The following is a 6,057-nucleotide window of genomic DNA, read 5'->3' as shown; positions in this document are numbered from 1 at the left end:
CGTGGCCACTTGAGGGTCAGGGGGATTGCCGCTGCTGTCATCACCGTCGAGCTAGGTGGGTGTGGTTTCAGCAACCAGCTCCCGCCTCTTTGCCCATTTTCGATTATCCGGGACTGACGCGCGGTGACGCGCTGCCAAGATGGCGACGGCCGGCTCTGCCCACTTTGAGCTTCAAAAACGCTCTTCAGAAACCTACGGGTGACGTCACGGACACCATGTTTTTATACAGTCTATGCATTCAGCACGACCAATGTAGCTTGATTACTGAAACAAATTATTCTTAAAGGGGTCATGAACTGCCTCTGTTTTTTATTTTGAACTGTTCACTGAGGTCCACTTATAATGTTATCAAGATTTTTTACATCAAAAACATCATAATTTTGAAGTAATAGGCTATTTTCTGACCTGTTTTAAACCCCCCCCAATCAGAACGCTCTGTTTGAATAGGTGTGGCAGATTGTAGAGACAAAGCAATAGTGACCACGTAACACTTGTGTTGCGACATTACCGTCAGATCCAATGTAGTCGGCACAGCATCGTCTTTTAGTTTCAATCTTTTTGAAAATCCTGCTTTGAGTTGTGCCTTGTTTGTAAACAAATCTGCGGTAAAATGAAGTGAACAAAGGAACGAGTTCTTACTGACGCGGTCTGGAACTTTATTAAAAATAAAGTTCATCCACTCTTTCCACTCTTTATGTAGCACCGTGGTCCTGTGAGGCACAACAATTCGTTCCACTGTATGTCCCCACATGTAGCGGAATGACAATAAAGCTCAACTTTCCTAACATTATCAGAAGGAAGGCAGCACAAATACTGTGTTTCCACAACTTGGCACTGCACAGCTTCTTGTTGTCTTCAGAGCTAACTTTATAGTTTGATTTCTGCATAGACCTGCGTTTGCCTCTCTCGTAAACACTATGCGCAAATCGGTGGGCGGAGCTAAACAGGCAGCGATGTAGAAGCAGGTGTTGATGATCTTCTGCGGAAGGCGGTATTTAGCCACACTATTACATCATAGAGTAGAACATTCCGCAATCTGTCGTTTTGGCAGACCGCCTTCAATATAATCTGTTTTTAGACTAATGAGAAAGTTTTGAGTTCTGAAACTTACAGGATGTTTTTATAGTACAATGACCTCTTATATGTCAAAAGATCAAGGGAATTTTGGTTTGTCAGTACATGACCCTTTTAAAGGATAGTCTGCCTGATGGAAGTTCTGGCATCATTTACTCACCCTCATATTGTTTGAAACCTGTATGAGTTTCTTTCTTCAATCTGTGGAACATAAAAGAAGGTATTTTGAAGAATGCTGGTAACCAGTTCCTGGTCCCCATTGACTTCCATAGTATGGAACAAAAAACAGCAACTGTTTAGTTACCAATATTCTTCAGAATATATTCTTTAGTGTTCAGCAGAAGAAATAATTTTTTGTAGATTTGGAACAACCTGAGGATGAGTAAACGATGACAACTTTAATTTTGGGTGAACTGTACCTTTAAGAGCCAGTTCTTTTAGGCTAATGAATAATTAATTGATTGGTACTTTTTACAATTTTATTTGATATTATTTCATTATGTTTATTTATTTATTTTATAGTAATAATAAGACATGTTTCTTGAGAACCATATTAGAATGATTTCTGAAGGATTATGTGACACTGAAGACTGAAGTAATGATGCTGAAAATTCTGCCTTGCCATCACATATATAAATTACATTTTAAAATATATTCACAGTTAAAATAGCTATTTTAAATTTTAATAATTTTTCACAATATTACTGTTTTTACTGTGTTTTTGGTCAAATAGATGCCGCCTTGGTGCGCATAAGAGACTATTTTCACATGCAAGTAAAGTGGACATTATAACTGAAATATACACAAGTGCAAAATCGACTCAAAATCAAAGAATGTAGAGTTTGTTTCAGCCATTAGGACGCATTTGCTGGTCTCTGTTAATATATACGTAATAAAAAATAAAAAAAAATCTTCAAAGTGTAAAACAGTATTTCAGAATTTTTTTTTTTCAAATCTTAGGTTTTACTGGATAATTAAAGGGATAGTTCACCCAAAAATGAAAATTCAGTAAAAATAATTTACTCACCTTCATGTTGTTCCAAACATGCTTTTCTTTCTTCTGTTGAACACAAAAGAAGATATTTTGGAGAATGTTGGTAACCAAACAGTTGCCTAGTAGCCATTGACTTCCATAGCATTTTCCCCCCATACGTCAGTGGCTGCCAGCAGGCTGTTTGGTTACCAACATTCTTCAAAATATCTTCTTTTGTGTTCAACTTTAATTTTGGGGGGAACTATATAAGTTATGCATATGAGATTTTTACAGATTCTATCCTCCCATGTTTATTTGGACAAATAGGGTTGTAAAAACCCCCCCCCCACCTCTAATCCACTAACTGTACTCTATATTCAATTAGCAGCAGGGTCTATCAGATGACCTCACGTAATCACGCTGAGCACTGTCTTATCACGCTGCGATAATTCAGCTGAGCGCAAGCGTATTTTTAGTTTCTTTACTCAATTACAATCCTGTTTTCAGACAAACAAATCATTTATCTCCATCTTTCTTCATATGAATCCCATAACAAAAGCTAATCAGATTATGCTAAGTATTGAAGTGGTACAATCAAGCTAAATGTGGTGGAAAACGTGGGCAGAAGGGGCCAAACCGGTTTAAAATCACAGGCCACCATTAGAACAAAGAGGGGCATTTTGTTCCCCTCCTGAGATGCTATCGTTTTGATAAATTGTGCATGCCACCCGTCCTCTGAGACGAGAGGAAAGCGATTTGTGATAATGAGCATCCTTGACTTGCTCCATTGAATTATGGGAGGAAGTGAAACTCACCACTGATGACTGAGAGGATCAAAGAGAGGAGGGGAAACACTGATCTCAGCTGCTTTGATGCATTCGAGAGCTTGTGTTCATGCAGGTCTGCATGGAGAATCATCATCTCAGGCTGCTGCTGATGGCATGGACTTGAGTTTAACTCGCTGTAATGCGTTGGGAAGCTCTTCAGTGTTCAGATCAACACATTTGGAGGTAGCCAGAGTTTTGAGTATCAGCATACAATCTGAACCAATTTGCATCTTGATGCTAGTTCACACTGTCACAACAATCATCAGCAACCGTTGAAAGTTAGTGTTTGTTGGGGACACAATGTGAACTAGCCTTTATTAATACTGAGAAGCACCAACATAGACATCTGAGACCATTTATTTGATGTACAACCAAATGATTTGTGTGTGATGTTTGACGTTTTTATGAATACTTTGAATCAGATTTATTTTTATATTTTTTTCTACTTTCATTTGAAAGTTTTAGTCATTTAAAATACTTTTGTTTTATTTTTGTATTTGTTCATATATATTTTATTACATTTTATATCAGTTTGTGATATTTTGGTACATCAAGTTATACTAAATGAAAAATGTTGGAAAAATGGAAAGTAACTGAAGTAAAAATTTCTTTATTTGTTCATATATATTTTATTACATTTTATATCAGTTTGTGATATTTTGGTACATCAAGTTATACTAAATGAAAAATTGTGGAAAAATGGAAAGTAACTGAAGTAAAAATTTCTTTATAATATAATAATAAAAAAAAATAGTAAAATGTTATTTTATTTGAGGTCATGTTTATTTTTATATTTTATATACAAATTGTATATTATATATTTTTTTAATTTATTAATTAAACCTGTCAGTAATAATTATAAATAATGTGTAATAATAAATAAATAGATAAGATACTAGATAGATAACTCCGTTTTTAACTATTTTCAGAAATCATGTTTTTTCATTGTGCATTCCGATTAATCTCAATCAAGCTGCAGTTGGGTTATTTTGATTAGGTAAAAAAATAGCTAAAAAATACAGCTAACTAACACAATAAAACACATTATAAACATGATAACATAATAAAAACATGACTTTTGAAAATTAAAAAAGCAGAGTTATCTGTTTTTGCAAATAAACTCTTCATATATACATAAATATACGTATATACACATATATATATATATATATATATATATACACTGTATATGTGTGTATATATGTATATATAACAAAGAAACACGCACGATAAATGAAGTAAAATAAACATTAAAAGAAATAAAATAAAAAGTTTACTTTATTTAAATATTTGTAGTTTACGTATTTTAAATGTTTGTTTATATAAAAATTATATATACTTTTTAAAATTATTATTATAGTACTTATGTTTAATAATAAATAATTTTCACACACACACACATTTAATTTACTTTGAAGTAAAATAATTAAAACTAAATTAACTAATAAATAAAAAAGAATAAAAACGACATTAACATGTAAATAAAAAACAAAAAAGACAACAAACTATGAAAAACAGAAGAAATAAGAACAAACAACAAAAAAGTTGGCACACTTGGGCTCCTAGGCTATTTTTCCTGTTGTCATTATCAATATTTTTATCACGCACCCTATTTGAGTGCTTTTCCAGTGATGTGTGTGCTTTTTTTTTATTTCCTGTTGTCATTATCAATATTTTTATCACGCACCCTATTTGAGTGCTTTTCCAGTGATGTGTGTGCTTTTTTTTTTAAATTTTGTTTCTGCTAAAACTTCAACTAAAATTAAAGTGACATTATATAAAAAAATATAATAAAAATATAATATAATTCAAGATAGTAACAAAAACTATAATCGTGTTTCAATGATACTAAAGAAACACTGATTGGAGAGAACCTAAAAGTTTCAGTTAAGGGTGATGAAATAGCTGACCTTGTTGTCCAGCTCTGTCGTTATCCCATCTTTTAGTGAATTTTATTGGTTAATTGATGACCTGCACAACTCCTAATTGTACCGCTGTCACGGTGACTTACAGTTTGCTGAATCCGCATCATGAAGCCCATTCCTCAGAATGTTTGTTTGTGCTGCTGGCTGACCTCATTAGGCATCTGTTTTATGCACGTACCTGTGTGAGATTCCCACCGCAGTCAGCAGCCTTGCAGCTGGTCCAGGGATGGTGGAGTCGTCAGCTCGCGGCTGTTTTTATAGGGTCATTCATCTATCACGGGCACAGCGCACAAATTTAGAAAGGGCATTGGAGAATGTCAAACCAAAACATTACTGCTGAGCAAGAACTGCACGCATAGAAAGACCAAGAATGAGAAGGAAAAATGATTCTAAATAAGAAGTTTCATTAATGTGTCTGAATCAAATGTGTGATGTGACCCACTCGGCAGTCAGCCCTGTGTCTCTGACCGAAAGAGGCCAGGAAACATAGGTATAACGCTGAGGTGCATGAAACTTTGAAATCACATGGGGAAACAGAAGTGGGTGAGTTCCCATTTATATATCTATGAGAGAAATGAACTCCTTCCAGCATATCAGAGTCATTTATAATCCGTACAAACTACAGAATCTGAGAAGTGGGTGAGTTCCCATTTATATATCTATGAGAGAAATGAACTCCCTCCAGCATATCAGAGTCATTTATAATCCGTACAAACTACAGAATCTGAGAGAGAGAGAGAGAGTACAAATATATTTGTTGACCATATATTTCGATAGAGCTCATCATAACTGTCTGTGATTGAGAGATACAAATGTGACAATCATTTATGTATTTATGAATAAATAGATTAATTATTTGATTATCTATGTATTATTACAACAAAGGGCAGGGATAATGTAGTTAACAAAACCTAAAAGAAAATGTGTTACTTTAAAATAAGCATCAACTAAAATAAAATACAAAACTTCTTTTATGTAAGCTATTTTAGTTCATCTACTTTTTCATTTTCATGTGACAGTAAAACTATAAATGAACTGAAATAAAAATGAATATCAAATTATGTAAACGTATTTAAAAATAACGAATGACAAAAACAGAAGTGAAAAAAAAAAATTAAATATATTAATAAAAAATATAATAGTATCTCACTGATAGTAAAATAACATTGGCCAAAGTAAACATGTTTAGGACTAGAAATATATTCAATAGGTGATTTAAAAAAAAAAAAAATATATATATATATATATATATACACAT

The sequence above is a fragment of the Sinocyclocheilus anshuiensis genome, unplaced genomic scaffold, assembly GCF_001515605.1.
Source record: "Sinocyclocheilus anshuiensis isolate Anshui unplaced genomic scaffold, SAMN03320099.WGS_v1.1 scaffold457, whole genome shotgun sequence".
In the NCBI taxonomy this organism is placed as follows: Eukaryota; Metazoa; Chordata; class Actinopteri; order Cypriniformes; family Cyprinidae; genus Sinocyclocheilus; species Sinocyclocheilus anshuiensis.
This window is presented reverse-complemented; position numbering follows the sequence as displayed.